The sequence below is a fragment of the Anomalospiza imberbis genome, chromosome W (assembly GCF_031753505.1).
Source record: "Anomalospiza imberbis isolate Cuckoo-Finch-1a 21T00152 chromosome W, ASM3175350v1, whole genome shotgun sequence".
NCBI classification, from domain to species: domain Eukaryota; kingdom Metazoa; phylum Chordata; class Aves; order Passeriformes; family Viduidae; genus Anomalospiza; species Anomalospiza imberbis.
This window is the reverse complement of record NC_089720.1, coordinates 5,839,428-5,850,940: the sequence shown is the minus strand read 5'-3', so window position 1 is coordinate 5,850,940 and position 11,513 is coordinate 5,839,428. Positions and strand designations below refer to the sequence as shown.

Below are 11,513 nucleotides of genomic sequence, written 5' to 3'. Positions count from 1 at the left end.
TCACAAAGTGAAAGGAAGAATTTTTGAGTTCTGTACAGGGGGGTTTTAGGCCTTGTACAGAGGGGTCTGAGTTTTGTACATGGGGGTCAGTAGTTCTAAGATGGAGGGACTTGGGCGGGCCCTGTCCTATTTCCTTCTTCTTCCTAACCTCCATGTTCATGGTGATGTTGGCACTCACAGATTGGTTTAGAGTAGAAAGTCGCTATTCAATATAGGTGATAGGCATTGGGGAAAAACTGTAAACATTTAATACATAATGTATGATATAAAAGAAGGCACCAGCCCCCTGGGTGTCGGAGTGTGCCTTTGCCTGACTGCTGAATGGACCATAGCAGCTAAGGAAGAAAATCTTTTAGATAACATACAATAAACTACCTTGAGACCAGACGACTGAAGACTACTGAGTCTTTCTTTGGAGGCACGGTTTGGAGGAGAGACTTTACCACCTTTCTGGGCCACCCCAATCAGGGAGTGAGTCCCGACAGGGCTTAAGCCCGATCAAAGAAATAGAGGAGGGATTTGTAATGAACAAACTTCCCGGTGTTCCCTGGGGACGCAGATACTCCATGCGGGGAAAGACCTCCCTAGTTCCCATGGCAACACTCTACGGCTGCTGGCTCTAGCTAAGTACCGATATTGAAATGTTAATTAGCTAATTGCTCTGTTTGTTTTCTCTAAACTACCTGGAGATAACCTGCCTCCCCCACCCACACTGCCATTCTGGGACTAAAATGCAAATAAAAACCCTTGGGACCATGGGAGCATTTTTTAAGGGATAAAGACGCCCATAAATAAAGAACTAAACACAGTTGAGGGGGCTAGACAAATGCCCTAGCTGAGGAAGAGGGAAACACATCCTCTGATCGACTTTTGCCCTGTCACTATCACCTATAAAATACTAGACTTCAGTAGGCTGTGGGAAGCAAAGACGGAGAGACGGAATTTCTTGGTGTTGCCACAAGGAAAGGAGAAGGGACAGCTGTTGTTCTGGACTTCAGCAACAGACTCTGCATGCCTTCTTCCCTTTCGGCTACCTGGGAAAGCTACAACAGCGGGCGAGTTCTCTGTTGGGCCCCCTGCCCAGATGATCTTTTTAATAAAGAGCTGAACATTAATAAAGGCATTAGCCCTGTTCATTTCAGTGTCTAAAAGGAAAACAAGTTTTTGTAACCACTGAAACAATTCCTTGCTGGGCACATCCTTTAGCACAGCAGCTTCAGCTCTCTCCACTAGCCCTGCAACACAAGCAAAATCTGTTATTAAGTTAAAAGGGGTAGCAAATCGCTGAAAGGCCTGCACAACAGCTGCCAATTCAGCAATCTGGGGGAACCTGAAACAGTAGTTACATCCGAATCCTGAATCCCCTTGATTGAGCTCTGTGTTCCATTAAAGCAATACTGACGTGTGGGTGCAGCCAGATCCATCTGTGAAAACAGTTAAAGCTTGTAATGGTACCTCACTTCTCTTGGGTTGCATTCGGAGATTAAAGCTGGTTGCCTCAAGCTTGTGCTTCAGGGGATGTGTAGAAAGCTGTCCAGAGAAGTCCGTGAGAGTCATTTGAAAAACAACAGCCACTGTAAATAGACAGTAGTAATAGGCAAACAGATCAAACAAAAATCCATACCTGCAAGTGTGGTAAGTCTGTCTAGCTTTTACAATGAGCAAAGCAAACATCTCATGTTGTGTGTTTACAATTTTAGACATCTGGTGTGGCAAAAAAATCCACTCTATGATCAGCAAGGGGTCAGGTGCTTTAGGATCCCACTGAAAAATCAAAGCATGGGGTTGCCTAGCTGGATTCAGAATTATTAAGGAAAAGGGCAACTCAGGGGCCCACCAGGCCAATTGCTGATTCAAAATAGCATTGGCTACCAGTTGCAGTGCCTAGCAGGCTTCTGTTGTGAGTTGCCAAGGTGACAGGAGATCTGGTTCCCCTTTTAACAGATCAAACAAAGGGTCCAGGTCAGCATTTGAAAGTCCTTACAAGGAATGAACACAGTTAATTGAACCCAAAATTTTTTGAGCATTGTGCAAAGTACGACTGTGTGCTTGAATCTGTAAAGGCTGAGGAGAAATACTCTGGGTCTTAATGCACCAGCCGAGGTATTTCAGTTTTCCAGGTTAATTTCAGGGTGTCACGTGCCACAGTGGCCCCTATTAAAAATAAAACTGAATTTTGAGACCCCATTGAGAAAGTACATCTTGTCCCCATACTACCATGGGCACAGGCAGAACAAATGGCTTTACAGAGGCTATGTGACCTTCAGGTCCTGTCACTTGAATTAGATGGTGACTTTGGTAACTGCGACTGCTCCCCACAATCTCAATGAGAGCTTGGGGTACCTTTGTGATGGGCCAAGTGGGGGGCCACTTGGCTTGAGAGATAAGTGACATCAGCTCTGGTATCTAAAATACCAGTGAGTGTTATCTGTTCCCCCTGTAATGACAGGGTACATTTGCAAGTGGGACATTCATCAGAAATTGTCTGCGCCTATAATATTTGTGGGGTTCCTGAAGAACCAAATCCTCCTACCCTTGTATTGCATTCTGTTTAGGGAATGACAAATTGTGTGAAAAAGGAATCAATTGTGTGATATGTGTACCTTGAGGGACAGTACAGGGTGGAAAGGTGTGGAAACCCAGGGCACTGGGAATATTTTTCTGTCTGCTCTGGGGTGTCCTGACCCCCAGGGGAGCACTGGCTTTGACCCTCATTCATGGAGAAAACTTCCAAAGCCTCAAGGCAAACTAGAAACCATAAAAGTGTGAACTAGATTGTAAAGATTGTAGATAGTAGTATAGTATGTCACATGGGTGAGAAATTTAGGTTTTAGGATTTTTAGTATGTTATAGATGGGTTCAAGATGGAGGATATAGGGTGTTGTCTTGAGTTCCTTTCTTCTTTCTTCTTCCTCTTTCTTCTTGGATTTAGGTGGGATCTTGTAATTGGGTAGAAAAATCTGCATTGCGGGTCTTTAGGGGTCAGTTATTGGGTTAGAAAGGAAAAAATTTAGGTGTCACTTCTTAATTGGGTAGCTTAGTTTTTGATTAGAATTTAAAGGCCTTGTAACAAGAGATTGTTAGCCATTTTTGTGCTGTTTTTCCTGCACGCAGAGTCTGGTGCAGACGGCGTGCTGAAGTTTTGTTAAGATAACAATAAACAGAAGCTGAAGACTGAAAAAGTCCAATGCATCTCTTGTTCCTGACACAGAACTGCTCCAGGAGGGTCTCCCCTGCCAGGGGAGCCCCCAGGGAGTTGCCCAACTTGGGGCCCACAAACTCACAGAAAGGGAGTCCAAGCCATGATTTTAATTTCCCCAACAGAGTCTGAGTCTTATTCCCAGGAGGACAAAAAGACCTAAAAGGATAGTTGAAGACCTCCCCACCAGTAAAGCACTTTTCTGGGGTCCTTGTGGGCCAAAAAATCCTGTAGGGAGTAAATGAACAGAAGAGTTGAGCAACATTACTGTGATTGAGGTTGCCAGGTCCAGTCCGGCACTGCCTGCAGTTGCTGGGTGAAGAGTTGAGGCAATCCTTTGCTGAGTATTCTTGGTGTCTGCACTTGCGCAGTTGGCATCTGCAGTGGCAGTATCTGCGGTGGTGGCTGAGGTATTTGTGTCGGCTGGGGTATTTGTGTCAGAGCACGGTGCAGGCCTTTGCTGCAGTTCCAGTTTCCCTGGATCGGGCGACCTTCAGAATCATACTTAGAATGACACTGGTTAGTAAAATGACCACCCTTATGACACTGTGGACATGCATCAGGGGTTTTTGGCTTAGGGCCTTTCTGAGCAAAGCAGTCTTTTTTTAAGGTGGCCATGTTTGCCACAGCTGAAACAAACTGCAGGAGTTCCAAAGGCACCTTTGGTGGCTGCAAAAGCTGCGGCCATGGCTTCATACTGATGTTCTATTTTCCTAATATGGTTGCACACTCCAATCATTTCAATAAGAGTTGGTTCTTGGTTAGGCAGGGACTTCAGGAGTTTTTTGCAGTCTGTGTTTGCATTTTCAACAGCAATTTTAAAAGCAAAATTTCACGGGCATCTACATTATTGACCATCTTAAGCAAGCACTTGAACGCCAAATTGATAAACTGCATGTAGGGCTCCTGAGGCCCCTGGACAATGGTTGTGAATGCTTTCTGAGGAGTTTTTGCATCAGGGACCTTAAAAAAAGGCTTGGCGAGCTGCATCCCGGACTCCATCAAGGGCTTCCCTTGGGCGGTCTCGTGCCTGGGCGGCAGGATCTGTGTACGGTCCCGTTCCCATAAGCTGTCTCATTGTGAGGCCTGCCAGGGTCTGATTAGCATGACCCATGTAAGTTTTAAGAAGGTTTTACAAACTTTTCTCCCACTCCTTTTTGCACAAGCTGTATTGAATGGGGGATAGCAGTAGCCGAGTGAGAGTTTAAATCGTGCAGGGTCATTATGTGAGCGGCAAACACAGAATCTGGCATGTTTGTAAAATGAGGTGAGCTGATACTGTGCTCTGTAACTGCCCATCGGAGCTCTTTAATTTCTGGGAAAGACAGCTGTTCTCAATGGGCAGTTTGCTTTTGGGGTCCCAAATATATTACCAGTGCCACAATTCTTTCAGCAATGTCAAAATCCCCCTCCCTTAATGCTTGTTTTAAGCATACCCAGTTGTCATGAGGGTTGGGGGGATATAAGTCAGGTTCTTTGTCAGGATCAATGTGTCTGGGATCAAAGGGATCCTCCTTGGTATCCTCTTTTTCGTTTTCCTCACTATTTTCTGGACTGTAGCAAGCAGTGAAAGCCCCTTCAGAGTGCAAAGGGCCCTCTTCTCTTTCCCTCATAAGAGAGGGTACTGGGGCTGTGGATTGTGTTTGCTGTGGTGGGAGAGGTGCAGCAGTCTCTTTGGAATGTAAGGAATTCTGAGACTCCACCGTAAAGGGGGAGCAAAGGGCAATCTGTTTGACTTTAGCAGCAGTCTCTTCAGATTTTAAAGAGCACTGAGCTTCTGCCCTAGAGGGAGGGCAGACATTCCCCATAGCTTGGGAGTTTTCTTGAGCTTTTAAGGCCTCAAAAATCACCCGCCAGGAGGGTAGCATTTCTGCAGCCACTTTATTTCCCTTGGTAGCAGAATCCCATAGCTTAATTCCTTCTTTGTCCCACAGATCTGTTGTAAAGACCGTGAACTCAGTGACTCCTGGCATCTCAGCTGCTGTCCATCATAATAGGACTTTTAAGTCATGTGAGGGCAAAGTTTTGCCATGCTGTCGCAGCAGCTTAGCCGTAAGTTAAAAAACTTCTCTCCTGGGCAGACATCCCCTGACCCATTGTCCCCTGCAGTGGCTAACCTCCTGTATCCCAGAGGGGTTTGTCACTGGCTGGCTTTTCTGCTTCCTCACAGCAGCACTTTGTTCTGCAGGGCTCGTCAGTCACTCAGCTAGGCAATTATCACTTCCTCACCACGAGGGTACCATTTGACGGCGACTGATTAGAGATGTGGAGTCCATGGTTTGCACACATGAAGCCATTTATTGATACACAAAGCTCAGTTTATATACCTTTTTAGCAGTAACTAAAAATAGCATAACTATAACATTTGTGTAACTAGGTAACATTGCTTAATTCAAAGCCTCGTATCAACTAGCACAGGTATGTACCGTCTTACATAAGTTCTGCTTACCAAGCACACCGCTAACTTCTGCATTCCTTCTTCAAAGTTCTGCATTCCTTCTTCAAAGTTCTGCATTCTGTTGCCAAGGCTTGCAGCCTACTAATGCTAACATATCCACTTCTGTCATGAGCTGAACAGTGCTCCCAGCTCAGCTTTCTAGCTGTATTCCTACACAAGGCGTCCTCATGGGAAGAGCTTTTCTGGCTGCAGGACGATGCCCAGTGCCATCTTCATAAAAGCAGTGAATTCTTGGCTAGATCTCTAGCAGGCTGGGGGGCAAATGAAGGACAGTCTCCCCTTGTCAATGCATTTCTGCCCCATGCTTACCCAAGGATGCTGGATCCCTCATACTTTTTGGTGTCCACTGTTATGCACCATACAAGGCTGTATGGGTTCATGTGTGCCAGAGAAAGGGCATTTTGAAAAACACCTGGAGGACAATGCAGTCATTGGTCACACCCAGCACAGCTTCATGAGGGGAAAGTCCTGCTTGTCAAACCTGATATCCAAAAGCAAGGCTTTTGATGCTGTCTTTCACTGGATCCTTCTGAACAAAATGTCCAGCGCACAGCTGGATAACCATATTACATGATGGGTGAGCAACTGCCTCATGGGTCAGGATCAAATGGTTACAGTAAATGAGGTAACATCAGGCTGGGGACTGGTCACTAGTGGGGCTCCGCAGGGCTCCATCCTCAGCCCAGTGATCTTCAACACCTTCATTAACAACCAGGATGCAGGACTCAAAAGAATATTAAGTAAATTTGCTGACAGCACTAAATTGGGAGAAGCTGTCAACTTCCTAGAGGCAGAGGCGCCCTCCAGAGAGACCTGAACAAATGAGAGAGATGGGCAATTATGGGGAAGCATCTGAGCAGTGGAGCAGAGAGTATGGAGAGTTGATGGATGAGGTGGACATCTTGGCCTTGGTAGGCCAAAAGCCTTGGGAAACAGAAATCTGAGGGAGGAAGGAAAAGGAATGTTGTGCTTTGTTTTAAGGAAGCCGTGTAAGACTGCAGGTGCAAGATTGCATTAATAATGTAGTTATTGCTTGGCAGCAGAAAATTTTATTCAAAGCTGTAAGAGTATATAAACTGAGCTTTAGAAACAATAAACGACTTCTTGCTTGCACTAAGTGGAGTCCTGTAGAAGCCAGAGGCCCTGCAAGGCCTCCCTGGCAGTCACTTGCCTAAGATAAATGCCTAGTCATGATGACTGGACCAAAGTAGCCCCTCTTCCACCTTCAGACCCTCGTTATCTCTCTGTAAGACCATAGGTCATATTCGCCTCGACCCTTACTATTGGACCAATTTCTAAAACCTCTGTACCCTATATAAACCCCCATTTCTTCCCAGTTCGGCAGAAGAGCTGTCACTGAAACCCTTCGCAGGAGCTGCCAATAAAGACACCGCTGTGGAACCTCATGCAGCCTTCTCCTCTCTCTCCCCATGCGTCTGCCCGTGGCACTTAGCAAGCAAACAGCTGAAATCACTAAAGAGCTGAATTCACCAAAGAGCTGATCTCACGTAAGAGCTGAGCTGCTTGTTAAGATTGCCTGCGGCTGGGAGCTTGCCTGAGGGACCTGGACAGGTTGTGCTTATCAGCCCAGTGCTATCCGGGACACCTACAGCAGCCGGGGTCAGATAGACCCTGGGAACCCCAGGCCGTAATAGAATCCCGTCTCTCAATCGCTGACAGGCAATCACAAACTGTATGAAGTTCAAAAAGGGCAAGTGCTGGATTCTGCACCTGGGACAGGGCAATCCTGGTTGTGTGTATAGACTGGGGAATGAAAGGCTGGAGACCAGCGCTGCAGAATGGGACCTGGCGATCCTGGTTGATGGCAAGTTGAATAAGAGTCAGCAGTGCCCTGGCAGCCAGGAGGGCCAACTGTATCCAGGGGTGCATCAGGAACAGCATCACCAGCTGATCGAGGGAGGTGATTATCCCACTCTACTCTGCACTGGTGTGGCCTCACCTTGAATATTGTGTGTAGTTTTGGGCATTACAATATGAAAAAGACATTAAACTATTAGAGAGCATTCAAAGGAGGGCCAGAAGGATGGTGAATGGTCTGGAGGGAGAGCCATATGAGGAGTCGCTGAGGTCACTTGGTTTGTTCAACCTGGAAGAGACTAAGAGGAGACCTCATTGTGGTCTTCAACATCCGCATGGAGGGGAAGCGGAGGGGCAGGTTGCAATCTTTTCATTCTCTTGGCCAGTGACAGGACTCGAGGAAACAGTTCTGTTAATTGGGCCACCTGTTAAAACCAGGTAGGGCAGGTTTCTTTATCTCTTCCACAACCCATCTGCCCTCCGGGGAGATATCTTCTGTTAATGGGCCATTAAGTCTCACTACATGACTGATAAAATTACATCATCCCATTGTGAGATGCTCCGCCCAGGGGGAGGAGCCAAGCATTCCTTCCTAGATATAACTGGTGATTTGGAACACCACAGGCAGCCTTTTCCCACTGGATTCCCAGAGGAAGACCAAGCCCATCTACACCACCACTGGGCCTTCAGAGGAAACCTACACCCTTCTACAGGATCCTTGTTTCAACAGAACCATATCTCTCACTCCAGGAGGACTGCAGCTGCTATTTAATTGGACTGCTACCAACATCCTGACCAACAGGGTGTCAGGTCGTTTTCTGACTCTGTCGGTGGTTTCTTTTGTACTATTGCAATTGTATTTTAATTTTCCTAGTAAAGAACTGTTATTCTTATTCCCATATCTTTGCCTGAGAGCCCCTTTATTTCAAAATTATAATAATTCAGAGGGAGGGGGTTTTTCATTTTCCATTTCAAGGAAGGCTCCTCCCTCTGGCTGCCCTGGCTGTCTCGAGATCCTGGCAGGGGGCTTGGAGGCCTTAGCACGAAGTCAAAAACATCTGTGGCTTCGATTTTAGCCCGTGGAAAAAAGCTGCCAACTTTGTGTGAAGATTTACAGGTCACAAGAGTTTGTGTTAATGTAACACAGGGTGAAAAAGTAGAATTTTGGGGTTTTTTAGAATGGGGTTCAGGAGGCAAGATGGAGGAATTTGGGTGTGTCTTGTCCTTCTTTTCCTTCTTTTTGTCCTCCATCTTTCACTGCGATGGTGACACTTTTCATTGGTTTAGAGACACACTTTTTAACATAGGTGAGAGGTATTGGGAATTAATCATAAATAAAGTACACGTAGTTAATAATATAAAATGTAAACACCTCCCTAGAGGGCAGACAGAATGCCACGACCCAACTTGCTAGACAGAGCTTAGCAGGTCAGAGAAAGAATGTTATAGATAGGAGAAAATAAACAACCTTGAGAAGTAAAACTGACGCATCTGGACTTCTTCTTTGGCTGCGGGGCTGGGAGGAAAAGACTTTTTATGATCTCAGGGTCATCTTGACCACAGAACCCTGAGATCTAGGGAAGATTTTTTACACCTCTGGCTTCTGCAGCAGCCAGGCAGTGGCAGCCATCAGACAGCAACCACTCCATGCTGCCCTGGCTGGGAGGATGTGGCAGCCAGCAGGGCATTGCCTCCCCAGGCTGCTCTGAGGAGGGGGGTCTGTGGGATGGGGGAGAAGGATTGCCTCCAGTATACCTGGTCACAGCCCCAGCTGAGATGTAGAGCTATCACAAAGCTCTCCCAACTCATTTGCACACTAATGAGTTAATGTTTCCCTACCCTGTCTGGCCCATTGAACTTATTTCTATCAAACACATTTGAGAACATAAATCTGTCTTCAAAAAAAAAAAAAAATCAGCTCATTAAGATGACATGTTGTCTACAGTCTGAAAGGAACAGCAAATGGTAGCTGCCAAAAACATTGATGTTAAATGCAGTGGCCAGCTGGGATTTATTAAAAGGCAATTATACAGTAGTGGCAGTGAATGGCACATGTTGTAATTGGGTAATCTCCCCTTCCTTTGCCACCTTTGCACAGATTGATGGCTCTGATGCATCCAGCCCTACTGTGACCTCCAGACTGGCAGCCTGGATGTGTTGGATTATGATCACTGCCTGGATATTTTGTTTATTTGTGTTTTTATCTAGAAAAGCCAGAACTGAATAAAAGGCTAAAGCATTTCTCAGTGAGGCAAGGTACCACCTTTCTCCCCATGACACTGCTCTCTGTGGGGAGAGGCAACCTGTGCTATCTTGGACAGTAATTAAGTCACAGCAGGCTTGTCTCTGAGAAAAAACAGCGACCAGACACTCATGCCAGTAAACTTGTTTTTTCCCTTGTTCCTACAGAGGATCTGGGCTCTCTTCCACATGTGAATACACTAAAATAGAGGGAGAAGACATATAGGGATGGGAGAAAATGGGTAAATACCACTTATTGACTAAAGAAACAAGACATGTTTATCAAGGACTGCAGCACCCATATCCTACACTTGGAACACAGGTTGAGCATCTCCAAAAGAAACTATGAGCTAGTCTCTGCACCTCCTCTCTGCAAAGGTTTTTGCTCATGTCTCTCATGACCTACCTGGTCCTTCCTTATCAGTACAGGACAATGACTGACTCCCTTCTTGGTTCCACATGCCACAATGCAGTGACACTTCCCACCCCATGAGTATTCCCACTCATACCCACCTCTTTAAGACTGATGTTTGCGGTGCAGACCATGTTTGTCCCATCCCTCTTGAAGTGTGAGTGAGGCTTGTCCTTGAGGAAGAAGATGATGTCGGTAGGGATGTTGTCTGGAGTGGCATACCCATCTTTGGGGAATGTGATTTTGGTTCCCTCCTTCTAACCTTGTTTGATGACAATGTTTAGGATCATGTCCTCAGTCCACATGGTCTGGCCATCAGCGTTAAGCCTTCTGCAAGTGATCGTCATCCCCTTGGTGGATCCATGGTAGATCTCTTCCAGGAACACCTTGAGCTCATGGATGACAGGTGAGTCTTGGAACTTTCTCTGCATGTGCAGGGACTACTGGTGCCGCTGGTGAACCCCATTAATGCCACTGTAGCCAAACTGAATGAAGGTGCTGAAAGGGTTGTCGTTGTCATCCATATCCATGTCTTCCAGGTCAAAGCCATTGAACACTCGTGAGCAGCTGTTGGTGAAGAAGATATCAAAGGGGTTAGAGCCTCCGAGGAAGGATATGAAGGTGGCATGGGAGTCTCCATTGAAGGTGTAGCGGAAGGTGTTCCCTTGTGGGGTCTGTTGTTGTTGTGTTGTCGTCAGGCCTCACTCCCTGATTGGGGTGGCCCGGAAAGGTGGAAAAGTCTCTCCTCCAACCCGAGCTTCCAAAGAAAGACTCAGTAGTCTTCAGTCGTCCGGTCTCAAGGTAGTTTATTGTATGTTATCTAAAATATTTCTCCCTGAGCTGCTGCAGTCCATTCAGCAGTCATGCAAAGGCACACTCCGACGCCCAGGGCGCCAGCCCCTCTTTTATATCATACATTGCGTATTAGATGTTTACAGTTTTTCCCCAATGCCTATCACCTATATTGAACAGTGACTTTCTACTCTAAACCAATCTGTGAGTGCCAACATCACCATGAACATGGAGGTTAGGAAGAAGAAGGAAATAGGACAGGGCCCGCCCAAGTCCCTCCATCTTAGAACTACTGACCCCCATGTACAAAACTCAGACCCCTCTGTACAAGGCCTAAAACCCCCCTGTACAGAACTCAAAAATTCTTCCTTTCACTTTGTGACTACTTCTACTATAATATCTAAACTGTTGTGATTTCTTGTTCTTCCTGCAAAGTTGGTAAATTGTTCCATGGATCAGGTCCAAAGCCACCGGGGTCTGTGGCTGCATTCCAGGGTCTCAAATGCTTTTGACCTGGGCCCGGAACATCCAAGAGTGTCCAAGGGACATTCTGGGTTCCGACATCTCCCCCTCCTCTTTGCACCAAGAAAACC

General features: G+C 46.3%; 1 pseudogene; it reads right to left on the bottom strand.

Annotated features, from left to right (window-relative positions):
• Window positions 1-1,229: 1,229 nt before the first annotated feature.
• The window catches only part of LOC137464271 (dnaJ homolog subfamily B member 5-like), a 28,071-nt pseudogene continuing 17,787 nt past the window's right edge, over window positions 1,230-11,513 (bottom strand).